This window comes from Chrysemys picta, chromosome 11 (assembly GCF_011386835.1).
Source record: "Chrysemys picta bellii isolate R12L10 chromosome 11, ASM1138683v2, whole genome shotgun sequence".
Classification (NCBI taxonomy): domain Eukaryota; kingdom Metazoa; phylum Chordata; order Testudines; family Emydidae; genus Chrysemys; species Chrysemys picta.
Window position 1 is genome coordinate 15,325,394 of NC_088801.1, and position 18,656 is coordinate 15,344,049.

The 18,656-nt window shown below is 42.3% G+C and overlaps 1 long non-coding RNA gene across 2 annotated transcripts in view; it reads left to right on the forward strand.

Moving 5' to 3' along the window:
- LOC112058705 (uncharacterized) overlaps positions 1–10,180 on the forward strand; it is a 114,311-nt gene extending 104,131 nt beyond the window's left edge. For both annotated transcript variants that reach the window (XR_010591542.1, XR_010591543.1), the window contains 3 exons: positions 542–726; positions 1,225–1,346; positions 8,365–10,180. This is a non-coding gene — a long non-coding RNA (uncharacterized LOC112058705). The remainder of the gene's footprint in view (positions 1–541; positions 727–1,224; positions 1,347–8,364) is intronic.
- The last annotated feature ends 8,476 nt before the right edge of the window (positions 10,181–18,656 follow it).

Sequence of the window (18,656 nt, forward strand, 5' to 3'; positions counted from 1 at the left end):
TAGTCAGCTCTCTCTACCAACTTCCCCGCTTCTTCTCTGTAGAAAGCAAAACTTCACCAGCCCATTTGAGCGCTGTCCAGTACCAGCAAAAAGTGATGTGCTCACTCTCTCACAGTTAAGTATTTAGGTATCTCTAGTTGCTAAGGCCTTTTTGTACCCAGGATGCTGGTGAAGGACAGTGTTCTAAAGGTATGCCTATGCTAGCAAGTGTACATGTGCCATAACCCCCATATTGTCCACTCTTAAACCCTAAAAGCAGGTGTCTCAAGGTGAGCAGAGGGCAAGTAATCTAGCATGTCTGAGGGGTGTGGGTAAGTACACACCTTAGCTTTGATATGGCCCCATAGCTGTGCCAGTTTGCAGTGTGATCAGGAGTAAAGGGGATGTACCAGGTCTCAAGTGTCAATACTCCTCCACCCCCATTGCTACAATGCACTGAACCCTTTGTTCCTGACCCTTACGCAATCTCCTGTGCACTGGTAGTGGCATGCTGCACTGACCACAGCAGAACAGTTTTACACTGCAGTCTCAATCCCACCAGCCTCATTGTCTGACGGGATGCCTATGAAGACCAGGGTGAGGAGGCAGCAGGGACCATGGAGGATGTCTCAGAAGACCCAGAGCATGTGATTCTGCACCTTTATCTGGAACAGTTGGTTGAAGAAGCCTCCCATTATGAACCCAAGGAGGACCCCAAGCCGTGGCAGGAACCAGAACCTCAGACTGGTAAGTTACAATGGGCCCCACACCTTGCCCACCAATATCCTCTCTTGCTCTAATGCTAAATTCCTGATTTTAATATCAAGAGCATTTGAAATACTGTGCATTGACTTTTCTTCCATGGATAATAAGCTCTGTATTGCTGTGTATCTGTATGTTTGAACAGCAGTGCTGTTCAGGCTGTTCTGCTCCAGCCTGAAATGATCCTCAAGTGAGGCAGAGTTACAAATCAATGATTTAGTTTATTTTTGATCAACCACAATTACTCATTTGGCTTCTAAAGCTATTCCCCCCCCAAACACTTTTATAAAAGAAAAATAGTGGTGCCCCATGTGTGTGCATTTCCCATCTCCTTCCTCATGGGCTGCAAAAAGGATAGTGAGATTGTTACATTCCTGGGATGTTGAAAAGTATCAAAATTGTGGCCTTCTACATCAAGGTTATGTAATGTGGAGGGATTTTTTTCCAATGGCCAAATACACAATGTTCTCCTTCTCTGTGAAGTGGCAGGACCTTTGGCTCCCAAAAGTGAAACCATGCCACCAGGAGCTGCCAAACCATGCCACCAAAGGTTCAGAAATATCTGAAGTCCTACAGATACATGGAAGGGACGAGGAAAGTGCAGTGTATGTATTATGTGCTTTAAAAAGTACAGTACTCATATTTTTCAATGTAGCAGATATCTAAAACAGTGGTTCTCAACCTTTCCAGAATACTATACCCCTTTCAGGAATCTGATTTGTCTTGAGTATCCCCAAGTTTTGCCTCACTTAAACTAGTTGCTCACAAAATCAGACATAAAAATACAAAAGTGTCCCAGCACACTATTACCGAAAAATTGCTTACTTTCTTATTTTTGCATATAATTACAAAATAAATCAATTGGAATATAAATATTGTACTTACATTTCAGTGTATAGTCTATAGAACAGTATAAACAAGTCATTGTCTGTATGAAATTTTAGTTTATACAGAATTTGCTAGTGCTTTATAGGTAGCCTGTTGTAAAACTAGTCAAATATCTAGATGAGTTGATGTACCCCTTGGAAGACCTCTACATACCCACAGGAGTACGCATACCTCTGGTTGAGTACGCATACCACTGATCTAAAACACATAAAAGGGGTTGATCAGTGTCTTAATGGCTTTCCTCATACACATTGAAAAATAAAACCAAAGAACAATAACAAAGAAAGAGGAAACATATTGGCAATAACAGTGTATGTCTAAAACATGGACGCCTGGATGAAGGGTCGGAATCTGAGGGTAACATGGAAAATTGAATAAAAGAGAGACAAGAAGGAATATAGAGGGGAAATCTAATACACATCTTAGATGTCTATATACTAATGCAAGATGTCTGGGGAATAAACAGGAAGAAGTTGAAATACTAGTGAATAATCACCACTAATACACATGACTGGAGTATTGATATAGAAGGGTACAGATTGCTCAGGAAGGACAGACTGAAAGGGAAGAGATGTGGGAAAAACAATAACTGAAAATGTGGAAAGGTGGAAGTGCTAAGTGCTTTTTTGAGAAGTATGGGGAATAAACAGGAACTAGAAATGCTAGTGAATAATCACAAACACAGCATAACTGGCAGAAATTTGGTGGGATAATGTTACATTACTGGAGTATTGGTATAGAAGGGCGGGGCTTATTCAGGAAGAACAGGCAGGGGAAAAAAAGAGAGGACGTGTTTTCTTGTATATCAAAGATGTATACACTTGCACCAAGGTTGAGATAAAGTGGGAAACAGACCTGTTGAAAGTCTTTGGGTAGGGATAAAAAGGATAAAAAACAAGGGTGATGGTGTCTTCTATAGACCACCTAACCAGGAAGAAGAGGTGGATAGTTTTTTTTTAAACAACTGACAAAATCATCCAAAACACAGAACTTGGTGGTGATGAGGGTCTTCAACTACTCATACATCTGTTGGGGAAAAAACTGCAGGAGGGCACAGATTATCAACAAGTTCTGGAATGCATTGGAGACAACTTTTTAGGTGGAGAAAGGACTAGAAGAGAGGCCATTCTAGATTTGATTCTGACAAAGAGGGAGGAACTAGTTTAAAATCTGAAGGTAGAAGGCAGCTTGGGTAAAAGTGATGATGAAATGAGACAGTTCATGATTCTAAGGAATGGTAGGAGGGAAAACAGCAGAATAAAGACACTGGACTTCAAGAGGGCAGACTTTGGCAAATTCATAGAATTGGTAGGTAAGATCCCATGGGAAGCAAGTCTAAGGGTTCAAGAGAGTTGTCAATTGTCAGAGACACTTTTAGGGGCACAAGATCAAACTGTCCTAATGCATAGGAAAGATAGGCAGTATAGTAAGAGGCCACCTTTGTTTAGCCAAGAGATCTTCGATGGCCTGAAACTCAATAAACAGATATAAAAGAAGTAGAAACTAGGAAAAATGACAAAGGGTTAATATTAAAAACACAAGTAACACAAGCAGCTAGGGACAAAATTAGAAAGACCAAGGCACAAAATGAGGTTGAACTAATTAGGGATAGAAAAGGTATAAGAAAGCATTTGACAAATACATGAGAAGCAAGTGGAAAACCAGGAACAGGGTAGAACCATTACTAAATGAGGAGAGAAAGAAAATAACAGAATATGTGTTAGTGGCGAAAGTGTTGAATACTTTTTGCGATTCAGTTTTCACCAAAAAAATTAGCAGTGATTGGACAACTAACATAGTGAACATCAGTGTAAATTGGGTAGTAGGTGAGGTTAAAATAGGAAAAGAACAAGTAAGGAATTACTTAACCAAGCCGGATGTCTTCAAGTCATCAGGGCCTGATGAAATACATCCTGGAATGCTTAAGGAACTGGATGAAGAGATCTCTGAGCCATTAGTAATTATCTTTAAGAATTCATGGAGGATGGGAGAGATACCAAAGGACTGGAAAAGGGCAAATATAGTACCTATCTATAAAAGGGGAATAAGGGCAACCGAGGGAATTATAGATCAGTCAGCTTAATTTAGGTACCTGGAAAGATAATGGAGCAAATAATCAAACAATCAATTTATAAGCACTTAGAAGAAAATGAGGTAATTAGTAACAGTCAACATGGATTTGCCATGAAAAAACCATATCAAACCAATCTAATATCCTTATTTGACAGGGTAACAAGCCTTGTGGATGGTGAGGAAGCAGTAGATGCCATATATCTTCAATTTAGTAAGGCTTATGATACAGTCTCACATGATCGTCTCATAAAAAAACTAGGGGAATATAGCCTAGACAAGTCTACTATAAGGTGGGCACACAACTGATTGGAAAACAGTAGTTACAGATTAGTTACCAATGGTTCAAAATCAAGCTGGAAGGGTGTATTGAGTGGAGTCCCTCAAGGATCTGTTCTGGGTCCAGTTCTATTTAATATCTTCATAAATTATTTGGATAATGGCAGAGAGAGTATGTTTCTAAAGTTTGCAGACAATAACAATCCGTGAGGGGTTGCAAGCACTTTTGAGGACAGGATTAGAATTCAAAATGATCGTGACAGACCGGAGAAATGGTCCGAATGAAATAGGATGAAATTCAATATGGACAAATGCAGAGTACTACACTTAGGAAGGAATAATCAATTGCACAAATACAAAATGGGAAATGACTGCCTATGGAAGAGTACTGCAGAAATGGATCTGGGGGTTATAGTGGATCACAAACTAAATATGAGTCAACAATGTAATACTGTTGCAAATAAAAGTGAATATCATTCTGGGATATATTAGCAGAAGTCTTGTAAGCAAGATATGAGAAGTAATTCTTCCAGTATTCTCAGCGCTGATAAGGCCTCAGCTGTAGTATTGTGTACAGTTCTGGGCACCACACTTCAGGAAAGATGTGGCAAAATTGGAGAAAGTCCAGAGAAGAGTAACAAAATGATTAAAGGTCTAGAAATGTGACCTACATGGAAAGACTGAAAAAATTGGGTTTGTTTAGTCAGAAGAACAGAAGACTGAGCAGGGACATAATGGTTCATATAAGAGGAGGGTAATAAATGTTCTCCTTACTCACTGAGGACAAGACAAGAAGTAATGAACTTTAATTGCAGCAAGGGAGGTTTAGGTTGGACATTAGGAAAAGCTTCCTAACTGTCAGAGTAGTTAAGCACTGGAACAAATTACCTAGGGAGGTTGTGGAATCTCCATCATTGGAGGGTTTTAAGAACAGGTTAGAGAAACACCTGTCAGGGATGATCTAGATAATACTTAGTCCTGCCTCAGTGCAGAGGACTGGACTAAATGAACTGTTGAGGTCCCTACCAGTCCTATGTTTCTATGATTCTATGTCACATGAACAAACAGCTAACATCCTTTAGCTACACTGGAACAAAACCACCACAAAATTAAGTAGTCACATAAGTATATACTAATATTCCTTTATGTGTGTAAGCAGAGTCAGGATGAGCTCTACCCTGACATCTGGTGGTGAATTATGGCGAGGGTGGAAAAGAACTCCAGGGGCTGATCTTGTTTGCATAGGCACACCCACTCGCCTGGCATGAAACCACAGCAACTCAAAGTGGTTACTTTGGCTGGTGTGGGATCCCCAGTTTCTCTGTTATTGGGGCAGGAAGAATAAAGTTTTGTTACCCTGATTCTGTGAATCAAGGCCAGTGGAACTGTTGTATGACAGAAGGACTGAGTGAGTCATTCACCATTACCTAAGTAGCATTTGCTTGTCAAGGGGCATGGGTTACAAAACCCAGTGAATTGAGAGAGGATGGGGACAGGTATTTGTACCTGATGGTGTGGCCCCCTCCCCAAGGGGGTTGAAACACCAATTGCACTACCTCCTCTCTCCACTGTTGAATGTCAGAGCTAACTTTGATTCCCTTAGGAGTCTAGTTACAGACTGCTGAGCTGAGTTCGCTTTGGGCCAATAGTGCACCAGCACTGGGGCTCCCCTACTACTAGCTGAAATCACTAAGAGCTGAAATCACAAAAGAGCTAAAGCTATTTAAGAGCTGAGATCACTGAGGCTGTATTAACTAGTGGGGGAGCCTGAAGCTATAGCTAAGCTAACTTAGCTTAGCGGGGAGTGAGCGGAGCGGAGCGGCTCACAGGTCGGTGAGCGGAGCGGCTGGAGGAGCAGCTAGCAGAGCAGAGCCTTGTGGGAGCGGCCCAAGGGACGGCTGGAGCGGAGCGGAGCGGAGCGGCTCACAGGTCGGTGGGCGGAGCAGCACGGCTCACAGGTTGGTGAGCGGAGCGGAGCGGAGCAGCTGCCAGAGCAGTTCGTGGGACTGCGGGTGGAGTGGAGCAGTTCGTGGTGAAGGCTGCAGTGGAACCCCACGGAGAAGCAGCCGGTTGGCCTCGGATCACGTAAGGTGCCCCTTAACACCCTGCTCACCCCCCCCCCTTGAACTCTGGGGCTGCACTGATCATGGACAGAGACTTTGGGGGGTTGTCGGACTTTTGGGACTTTTGTGATTCTTGGGTTGCTGGACCCAAGAGACTTTGGGATTGGTGGACTTTTGGGACTTTGGTGATTCTTGGGTCGCTGGTTTCAAGAACCAACGGGAGAGGACACGGCCCAATTTGCTGGGGTGGGTCTTCGCTCATGGTTTGGTCTAAAAACTCTAGTTGTGGTGTTTTTTTTCCATTTAATGCTGATGTTGTTTACCTCATGTTATTAAACATTTTCTGTTACACTCAGACTCCGTGCTTGCGAGAGGGGAAGTATTGCCTCTTAGAGGTGCCCAGGGGGTGGTATGTAATTGTCCCAGGTCACTGGGTGGGGGCTCGAGCCGGTTTTGCATTGCGTTATTGAAACGGAACCCCTAGATACAGAACCCGGCCCTTGTTGCTGCCAACTTAGATGGGCAGAAGGGTTACATGTGCATTTCCAGCAGCTTTACAGAATGTGAAAGTGTCCCTCAGCACAGACAGATGTCATCCTCTGTCTCCCTGCTGTGTCAAGTTTAGTGGTTCCTTTGGCTTGGGCTGAGAGAGAGGCCACTCTATCTCGCTGCGTCAGGCAACAAATGACAGTCAATTAGCAGCCAATGGTTGTGGCCCTCTGTGTGGGGCAGAGGAGGGAGCAGGCTTTTGCCTAAGCCTCCTGGCTAAGACAGCCAGCGGGTCCCAACCCAGTGTGCTAACTGGAGGATGATTCTGCCACTGAGTCAGCGGGAAATCCTACCAAAAAACGCTGACTTGCTTTCTAGCAGCAAAACCAGACCAGGTAGGACTACTTTCTACCACAGTCCAGGTATAGGGTTCCATAGTCCAAGGGTTTCCCATCTCCTCAGGGTGCACAGCAGGCCAGGCAACTCCTCTCCAGGTTTGATCTCCTCCAGGCGCAGGGCACTGCACAGCACAGTTTCAGCTCCAGAGTTCTGAAGCAGGCTGGAGGCATCTGCCTCTTTCCATGGCTTTGGGCCAACTGAGCTGCAGGGCCAGACAGCAAATGTGAAAAATCTGGATGGGGTGTGTGTGTGTGTGTGTGGGGGGGGGGGTGTAATAGGAACCTATATAAGAAAAAGACTCAAAAATCTGGACTATCCCTATAAAATCGGGACATCTGGTCACCCTAAGGGCCAGCCTTTTATACTTCCTGCCACTCCCTTCTGCTTCCGGCACGGGGGCAGGGCTGATCTGGCTCCACCCACCGGGGGTGAGTAGTGGTCCCCCAGGCTCAGAGAGAGGCAAGTCTGTGTCACTACACAAGATGTGTGCACATATGACATCCCTGATTTTCCTTCCCCACTGGAACAGGAACCAGTGAGTACATAAGTGGGATCTAGCTGCCTGTACAGAATTTGTAAACCAGACTAGATCTGAGCCCGCTCAGGACAGAACCTTTCCCCTTTACTTTTACAAATGTTATGTACTGCACAGCGGATGATGATTATATGAATAGTGTGTGCCACATAGCCATCCAGACAGGTGCCTAGGCAGCACCAATGAGCATTCAGACTACCAAGCACACAGCCATTCTAACAGCTTGTAACTGGATTCCTATTTTCCAGGATCACTGGTGTCAGGATATGGTTTAATGAACCAAAGCAAGAGTGAATATTCAGGGTCCCCCAAAGTAGCTGTTGGCACAGACACACTGTAGACAACTGTATAATTTCTGGGGAATGAAGGCCTTTCCTACTTCAAGTAAAATCCTGATCTCCTCAGCACCTCCATGTTCTGAATCTTTCCAGTGTTTCCCAGATTTGTATTAATAAATCTACCGCTGCGGTCCAATAAGCCTTGCAGAATGATTAAATAGTAACTTGTTCAGTTCACATACTCACTTGCCCCTTTTGGTGGGCAAAGTATTGGGATATGAGTGCTATTGATGGCTCCTGCATGGTTTGGAACCCAACTGTTATTTCTGGAACTTTTCTTATGACAACCATCCATAGGTAAATGACTGTACTAATTGTCTCACAAACCTGCATATCCATGACTTCAGCAGTGGACTTTCTGACCCCAAAGTAGTTTCCAATGGACTTATAGCTGTCTGGTGTAGCCAGCTTCCACTAGCTAATAACAGTCTGCTTCTGAATTGGTATGGCTTCCCTGAATTGAGTGTTATGGCACTGAAGGATTGGTGCAAGCTCGTCACACAGCTCCATGAAAGTCTGTTTCTTCATTTGGAAATTCTGAAGCCACTGTTGGTCATTCCAGGTTTCCAGAATGATGTGATCCCTCCACACCTTGCCGGTGTCATGGAGTTTGGGAGAGACAAGGCCCTGCACCCCCGGCTTCCTGCGATTCAGCCATTCTCTGTGCAGACAGCATCACACCGGCCTCCTAGGGCTCTGCAACAATCACACACCCCTAGACACTCGAGAAATGCATAGGGGAAACTGAGGCAACCACACTGCACTCAGAGAAAACATTAAGAACATTCCCACTTCGTCACATCCGGTTCTCCTGCTGCAGCAGTAACAGTCAACCAAAGGGCATACCCTAACAATACAGGCATTCACCATATATACAGTGTGAGCTGAATGAATTTTCATTGACCCTCAAGGTCAGCCATCTTCAATGTGTCCTAAAATTCTGCCCAAATTCTATCCACTACTGCATAACCATTTATCCCACTGTATAGAGGAGGAGTAGAACTAGCTCGTCATCCAATTGCTTGCTGTCTTCCACTGAGGTTTGTAGGGCATGACAATGAGAGGTAACATGATTAGGAGCTGCCATCAGCAAATGTGTGCAGGCAGGGGACGCTACCAACAAAACACAGTGAAGTGGTTCCTAAAGTATCTCCCTCTGCTACAGAAAATCCTGGGATACCGGCTTTGAAATGGTGGCACTATTATCATGTACCTACAGCAGCAGTGTGGATGCAGATGTGTGTGTGTGTGTGTACATGTGATCATACCAATGTCCAGTAGGACTCTGGACTCTTGGGCACAAGTATGGGGAGCACACACAAAATCCAGTAGTCGGGTATGCACTCAAGTATGGACACAGCCTAAGGTTGTGAATAGACTGGGATAGTGCTAGACTAGAACTGATCAGAAAACAAAACTTCCAAGCTGGGAGAAATTCTGACATTTCAACATCAGTTTTTAAACATTTTCATGTTCAGAAAAATGTTGGTTTGCAAGTATTGAAATGAAAAAAACCCAACATTTTTGATTGACGTGTAATGTCAATTTCAATCAAAACATTTTGCTTTGAATTGTAAGTTTGGAAAACAAACATTTCAGTAAGACTGACATTTTCCCATGGAAAATTTAGATTTAGATTAATTTAGATTTAGATTATTTTCCAACGCAAAAATGTTTCTTTGAAAAATTTTGGTCGGCTCTATGCTAGACTTTTCCTCTATTGGGGACAGGAATATTATATGCTTCATCCAAAAGACAACAGCAGGAGAGTGCCCCTTACATTATAGTGGCTCATTTGGTTCAATATTGATGCAAATGGGAAAATTACATCTAATGAATCATCAGTACCATTTCCTGCAGTAGCTACATTTTTCCTAGAGGCCTCCTTCCCACTAATGCCCTGGTCCAGTGCTGCTTAGCTTCTGAGAGATGGTGAGCTCTTAGCTTGAAATGGTTCAGTTGCCGTGACATAATAAATTTAGTTCTGGAGGTTCAGTTAGGCTCAATATACTGATTATTTAAAAAGAAAACTAATTATACTATAATATCTGGAAGGAAACCTGATAAGTTTTTCCACAATAAATTCTTTAAACACTGATAAAGATGTGACAAGGTTCTTGCTTATTATCACCTTTCAAAGAAAGCACAAAGAAGAGTAATCACAATCACACACACACACACATAGGAATTGCACAGGCATTAATCTCTTTCTCTCTCACACACACACACACACACACACACAGAGAGTGGAATTGCACAGGCATTAAAAGCTATTCCAATTTGGCACAGCAGTCCTTTTATCAGTTTCAAGCAAGTACTATCTACTCATCTCAATGTTGTGGGGGATGGACATTAAACTGATGTTTTTCTAAAGTAAATTTCTCTCCTGCCTGTTTTTGTTTTTTGAGTTTCACATTCTAGATGCTAAAATTCCTCTAAAGAGATCAAAACTATCAACTATATTTACTGACAAAATCCTGATAAAAAAAGAACTCCAGGACTAGACAGCAGAGAAGATCACATTGCTTTAAAAATTACTGGCCTATTTCCTTGCAACAGTCTAGCAGGATGGTTTGTAAACTTGGCAGCCATTTACTAGGTCCAATGTTTGATTCATGACACAATAATATTTAGGCATAAAGAAGGAGGAGAATGCCAATGAATGTACCTTCATATGGGTTTATTTCAGTGCTTTACAGTGAAGTTAATGCCTTAGATTAAGTAGGAAAAGATCAGACAATGTATTATGTGATACATATATTATTATTTATTGATTTATATAGTGCCTTTCGAAGCCTCAGTGTTTTATTATAATTGTTGTTATTTATTTATTATTTATTGAGTATCCTTAGTGTGCTTGGCATTTAGAGCAATACAGAGTCTCTGCATCAAGATGCTTTATGGGAGTACAAAATGTACAGCTACAGAATTTCCTTCCTTCACCCACTGCTGAAATGTAGACACCTCTTGGATTAAACAAAACCCATTATAATGGCATCAGCAACATGACTGAACGGTTTAGGTCAGGCAGTGACCGCTATTGATTTAAATGTGAAGGACTGTCTATACTGTGCGGTAGTGCACACTACAGGGATGTGATTTCTAAAGCACGCTAGTGTGTTGTATATTAACTGGTCTGTGTAGACCCTGCTGGTTTGCACTAAAAGTTTCCTAATACACTTTTACATAATACACACTATGTTAACGTGCACTAGGAAACTTTTAGGGCTTGTCTACACACAGTACTGCAGCTGCACCAATGCAGCCGTGTCACTGTAGCACTTAGTGAAGACATTATCTATGCTGATGGGAGAGCTTCTCCTATTAATATAGCACTGTTTATACTGGGAGTTAGGTCAGTATAGCTGCATCACTCAGGGCACGTCTTCACTACCCGCCAGATCGGTGAGTAGCGATCGATTTATCGGGGATCGATTTATCGCGTCTAGTGTAGACGCGATAAAATTGATCCCCGATGGCTCTGCCGTCGACTCCGGAAATCCACCGGAGCGAGAGGCGGAAGCAGAGTCGATGGGGGAGCAGCAGCGGCCGACTCGCCGTCCTCACAGCCAGGTAAGTCGACCTAAAATACACAACTTCAGCTATGCTATTCACGTAGCTGAAGTTGCGTATCTTGGTCAACCCCCTCTCCCCCATAGTGTAGACCTAGCCTCAGGGGTGTGGATTTTTCATACCGCTGAGGGATATAGTTATACTGACATAAGTGTGTAGTGTAGATCAAGCCTTAGTGTGCATCAACAGGCCTTCATAGACCAATTAATGTGCAACACATAATGCACTTTAGAAATCACACCCCTGTAGTGTGCATTAACCCACTGTGTAGACAAGCCCTCATTCTTCTATAATAATGTGACTGGTCTCCCTCTTGGTTGGCACACTGGGGACCACAAAAGCTGAGTGCATGACTTGTGACAGCTTGAGCTAAAGAATCAAGGCACTCACATGGAAGCTGTCACAACTCATATCCTGGCACAGAGGGGTACTGTCATGGGGTGTATATATACCATGCTGGCCCGTCAATAAAGGGGTTAATGCACGTACTGCCAGGCAATGATCGTTGGCAGCCTCATAGCAGGTGGCAGAATAAAAGAGCTGGGAAGCAGAGGGGTGGGACAGTTCCCAGAGGAGAAAGCAGGCTGGAGAAGGGAACTCTGGCCACCAAGCTGCTGAGAAGCTGTCCAAAGACAGCACTGGAGAAGGGATGATGAGACCAACAGTCTAAAAAGCCTACAGAAACCAGGGGAGGTAGGAAGGAACTCAGGAATAAGCCGGAGTTGTTGAGTTCTCATTCTGCCTGTCTGAATTAAGGGCCTTGAGCTGGAAACCAGTGAAATGGGCAGGCCTGGGTTCCCCTACTAATGCCCTGAGAGACTTAAGACCTGAGGGATTTCCAGACATCCTGGGCACCAGGACAAGCTGGCCCCACCAGGAATAAGGAGAAAACCCACAAACCCCAGCAGGATTTGGGCAGAGGGACCGAGAGGCCACCCTACCAGACTGAGTGCACTGTGGTGCAATGCTCTGCCTGGCCACATGGGGCACTGTGGCATTGACACACCAGACCACAAGGACCTATAACACAGGCACACCAGTAAGTTACAGTAGCTGAAGAAATCTAAAAGGGGATAACTTTTAGAGGCTGAGGCACCCAAAATAACTAATCACTTTTGAAAATGGGCCCTTGATTTTACACATCGCATTTAGATAATACTTAGTCCTGCCATGAGTGCAGGGAACGGACCTCTCAAGGTCCCTTCCAGCCCTATGATTCTATGATCTCCATCAGCTCACTGTTTCCCAATAGCTACATGTTGTGTCATTGGTTTAATATTGGTTCCAGTGGAAAGGTGCCACTGGATTTCCAACATCACTTGCTGAGGTTACCTGAGACTAGGGTGACCAGATGTCCCAATTTTATAGGGACAGTCCTGATATTTGGGGCTGTGTCTTATATAGGTACCTATCACACCCCACCCCATGTCCCAATTTTTCACACTTGCTATCTGGTCACTCTACCTATGATTCATCTTGAACCATGTTTCCAACCCCAAACATTTTTTTTCCTGATACTTACAAAATAATTAGTGGTGAAATTCCAAAATGGAAACCACACATTCCAAGGATGGATTGTGGAAATCTAAGGGCATGAGACTTCACTGCGGGGCAGTTTTTTAGGAACGTGTATCAGCTTCATCATGATGTACTACATAAGCCATTTGTCACAATGTTGCTGTGCTGATCACCTTCTGCATTATGGACTGGGGGACCATGTCAGAGAGACTATTACCAGTGGATGTCAATTTAGACCTAATAACATGCACATAGGTGCTTGAGGTAGGCTAATATTTAGGTACCTAGGATACTACTTACTTGCCCAGCTGCAATGTCTTAGCTGCATCACTTTGAATTATTGTTTCTGAAGTGTGGTGAAATCTCCTTTGACCCTGAATTACAGAAAAAACTTGCAGCCTGAAATGCATGTAAAGGAGTTAAGTCTTAAAGTTGAAATAGGGAGCAAGTGTATAATCCACCTACAGCAATTACCTATGTAGAATAGGATTATAAGACCTACATTTCCCACTGCCTGGCCCCACCACATATAGTAACTCCAGCATACATGTTCCTCAACCATTCTCTACCACCAACCAGCTCCATCTCTTTACCACAAGTGCTCCAAATAAAGCCACACACCCCTTCCCAGTACCAAGTCCTTCTACCTATCTCCTCCCTTGCCTCAAGAACCCCGGCCACATCCTCCTATTCCCCAGCTCATCCTTTCATACATTCAACTCAAAAAACCCGTTAACCAATTCCCTCTCCACCCTATTCTGGGCTCCAGGGACCACCATGCACTCCCCTTCCCTTTCCTGCCTCCTCGTCACTGGCTCAGTTTTAAAATTGCATTCTCAATTAAAATGCTTACAGGACTGAAATGTTGCCAGCTCCTATTCTCTCTCTTGCCTCTTGAAGAAAACATATTGCTCTCTTTCTTCAATGCAAGCACCCAACAAACATAATAGATATGGATGTGCCCTGGGGAAATTATTCATAAGCTATAGAGGTTTGTCATTCACTTATTATCGAGGAATGGAAATTTTAAACAAAATTGTACTCGTTGAAGACTATGTGAGCTGATCTAGAGGAAAATCCATTAAAAAAATTGATGTGTTGCCTCATGCAATTGTAACTGATTTGTACCTTCTATGGTCAGGACAGTGCTCCGGAGGATTTGGTCAGCAAGGGGATTCTGACAAATGTAACTGACTCATTTTACAAAACATTCTATATTTGGGGCTCCTCAGGTTCCCTCAGTCTCTTGCAGGAGAAGTGGGGCCTGTTGAGTTGATGTAAGTATATTTGCTGTCAATTGCAACAAGTTTTATCAGTCTTGCAACACTCAGGACCTATGCTGTGTATTTTTGAGCGCCATCTACTGGGACATCTGTTATCTACCCATTCACATATATACAGACATCTCATCTAGCCCCTGATCCTTCAAATGCTTATGTATGTGCTCATGCCTGTGCCATGAGCAGTCCCACTGATAAAGTTAAGCAAGCATATAAGGGACTGCAGGATCGGGGCCTTATAGAGCACTTCTGTAACAGAGCCCAGCTCCTTTTTCTTTTCAACCCCAGCAGTCCTTTGACATTTGTTCATATTACTTTAAATTTTCAAGGTTGCTTTTCAAAGGAAAAGAACTATGAATTCACTCTCCCCCTCCCTTTTTTTTTAAATGAAAGTTGAGACTCTCCTTCATGGGACACACAAGTTATCTCTGTTAACAAGGAGCTTATGTGAGACTCAGAACCCCCTTCACCCCATCAGTACTTTCTTTCCAGTTCATGTTGCTTTTGATTTCCCCAGCATCCCATCCAAGTCATCCCCAGCAGGTCATCTCCCCAGCATCCCGTCCAAGTAGCTCTGCTAGACTAGGCACTGGAGATCTTTGCAAGAGGAAGGGGAGAGACATTATTTCTCTAACTATGGAGTAGGAAAGGAAGGACCAACCTTAGGATCCACATGGCCCCACACCATACTCCTCATTCATGTTCCCAGGCAGGGAGGCCCCATCTGGTGGAAACTGTACACAAAGTGTTAGTACAGCCCCATTATAGTCTCCAAAGATGGGCCCCACTTACTTAGTGGGTCATATCAATTCCATTCTCACATTCACTGAGGTAAAGTGGAGTTTGCTCACTGCTTCGAAGCAATTTGATCTCTGTTCTTTATGTGCATAGTAATATTAAATGTGCTTACTAATGAAAAGACTTCGAGACATCACTAGCACAAGCTCAATGGATCTAGTAAATCGATTTTCACAACATCAGAGCCAAGGATATAAAGTCAATTCAAATATAAAATAATCATTTTGACTGAGTGGAAATGATGTGCATTTGCAATGTGAGGAAATAGTTATTAGAATGTATATAATCTCTGGAACTGTTTTAAAATTAACATATGGTACTGAAAATGCCAAACCTAATAATAGACATAATCATAGCCCTTAATCTAGTATTTATTAACCTCTCAAGAGATAGGTTTGGTTCAAATATTTCTGTCAAAGAATGAGAGGGATGTTCTTCTAGTCTCTAACTTCGTAGTTTCAAATTTCATTATATAAAAATTATGATATAAAATGTAACCTTGATGTTTACAAGGACTTTGTTGGGTCCATTTTGGCTTAATATTGAGGGTTTTTTTTTTAAAGGTTTTGTCTAAAATTAGAAACGTTTCTGTGATTTCCTTTATTCTAGTTGAAAAAGTTATTTTTTCCGTTGGTGGAAATATTTCTCTGTCATGTTTTTATCCCAGTCATTGAAAAACTGAGTTAGTCCCCGAGACCTTTAAAGTAAAAGTGACTCATCAGACAGAAATTGTTCAGTCTGTTTTCATTGCCAAAGCTCTGAGTGAAATGTAATAAGTAAGAAAGTATCACAAATGATGAAAAATAAATTAGTTTTTAACAGGATTTGAATTTTCATAATCTGGTGTTAATAATACAAGTAAGGAATATTTTTTATTATGCCAACTGTGTCCCTTTTAAAACGTACACATTTCTGTCATTCCTCTACTAGTATGAATTGATACTGATGTGTGTCTTGCTCCAATAGTGCTCTGATGTATGTTTTATAAGCTTTCTGAATGATAACTAAGTCAACTCCCATATTTCTTACTCATATTATTTTCCTAAGGTCATTTTTTTTCTGACTGTTGAATGATTTTGAATTGCAAGATTGTAATGAAATAGTCTATCATTTTAATGTTGAATGGATATGTTATTCCATACCTGAAGAGCAAGTATGTACACTCAGTCTCAGCAGCAACTTATTTTACATTAAGTGAACAGTAAGACAGGAAAACCACAGTAAAGTTCAGTATCAGAGGGGTAGCCGTGTTACTCTGAATCTGTAAAAAGCAACAGAGGGTCCTGTGGCACCTTTAAGAGTAACAGAAGTATTGGGAGCATAAGCTTTCGTGGGTAAGAACCTCACTTGCATCTGAAGAAGTGAGGTTCTTACCCACGAAAGCTTATGCTCCCAATACTTCTGTTAGTCTTAAAGGTGCCACAGGACCCTCTGTTGCTTTTTACAGTAAAGTCCTTATGCGAAAGCAAACAGCATGCCTGTCTCCTCTGAGGCAGGCTGCATCTCTTTGATCACAGCTGCCTCTGTCCATTTAAAGGTGAAGTACACAGAAAAGAAGTCATGAGAAATACATGCTATTGTGCAAACATTGCCAACTGGCTTTTTTACCTTTTAAAAAAATATTGTGACTGAGCAGCACAATGCAAGCTTCCAACAGAGGAGACTTGAGGTGGGTTACTTCATGTAAACGGCGTCTTAAAAGTTGTTTAAGGTCACATACAAGCTTATTCAGTGCAAGTTTCATCCCCAAGGTACAGTTGCGGGCAAATAAAGTTATATGCTCCCAGGAGTTCAACACACAATTACACCAATCAGTCATACAATCTAAATAACCTTCCCAATGCAAGTTATTTTCACTTTATATGGAGTATCTGCCGAAGACAATGAGTCAAAAATGTCAATCTTATCTTCAATTTTCCTCAGTGCCGATATTTTTCTGCCTCAGAGGCAAAAATGACCAATGAACCTTGGGAAAAGGTCCATTCTGGTATCCTATGTGACGGTGGCAAATGTAAAATTCTGAACATTGTCTGAAAGCTGTCTTCCTCATCAAACAGTTGAAAAGCCTGAACGTTAATATATGTGCTTTGTCTGAAAAAAAGATGACCAAGGTATTATCAAACCAAAAATGAATAAATGTTTTAAATTACGCTAAAAAAAATCATAAAAAAAGTTATGTTCTCTGAGCATAAAAGGAGTTTACGAAATAAGCAAGAAGATTTAGAAGTGATACTAAATAATGGAAAGCATGTGACCTATTGGGCAGACCGGACTTGGTGGGATGAACCTCACAGCTGAATTTTCAGTATGCTGGGGCATTATCTATATGGAAAGGTAAATAGGGGAGATGTATAAGGATGGTATTATGTGTAAGATGTTTTTACAAGACTGATGTTTAATAGTAAATAGAACAACTATAGAATAAAGGAAATGAAAGCTAAAAGAAATGAAAAACAAAGGAGAAATTGCACTGGGCATCTGCCTCAAACACCCTGCATTGGATGACAGAAACAATAACAATTCATGGTCAACCAAAACCACACAGTACTGTACTCTTGGGGGATCTTAACTAGGCAGACATCTGTTGGATGACAAATGCAACTAAATATGGATCTTCTTTAAGCTACACAGAGGACAACGTCATGTTCCAGAAAGTGGAGGAGAACCCTTCCTGGCTTTACTACTTCCCACAGTGGAGGAAATGACTGAGAATATGAGGGGAATAGGGAAATTTAGTACCACTGACCATGAGCTACTGAAATTCAATGGGCAAGGCCTAATTCCTGATATCAGGTGATTAACCTTAGTTTTGTGATTCATGTAAGCCCAACAAATCACTCTAATTACAATTTTAGTTTTATTTAATTTTAACTGATATTTTTTATTTTATCTCTCTGGCGAAGGTGTGCACAATATAGAGATGGTGCTATCAGGTTCTCCACCTAAATGTGGTGTGACTTAATTTCACCAACTGCTTCTAAACTTCACCAGCTCTCTCTAGAGTAATAGTAATTTAGGAACAACTCACCCCTCTCCAGAAGCAAACCTGTAGAAGGAGCCTAGAGGTCATGAGAACTCTGATGTTCTCCCTAAATCCTTTCCTCTGGGGGAAGAGGTTAAGGTGCTGCAGATTTTGGAAGCTATGTCCCCTCCCAAGTCCACAGATCTTGGGGATCTGCAGGAAAAGGAACCTCATTCCTCAGATGAGAACATCTTCTGGCCCCATTAGTCCTCCATCTCCCTTCCATGGCTGAAGTCTCCTGTGGCTGATCAGTTGAGGATTCATAGATGGAGGCTGTGCAAGCCCCAGCTTTCTTGCCTCCCACTTGGATTTCCTCACAGAAATCCAGGAACAGAGCAGGGGATAGTTTCAGAGTGAGTGACATGTCCCTTGTTTCTCATATTCCCATCCCCAGAAAATTGGTAATCCCCTTCTTAACAGAACCCCCATAGAGTGATGAGGTCACCTCTGCCGCCTACTGTATAGAAATGGGAAAATCCAAATGTGGAAGGCCCCATCCTTGGATAGATCTCCAAAGACAGGCCAACCCGTAGTATATAAAAAATTAAGGCCACAACCACATTTCCAAATCAGATTCAGGCAGCTGTGTACCCTCTTTCTGTTTGTAAGAATCAGATGGCTTTTATAAGTTATAGCACACACAACACAAGTTGTTTTCTCATA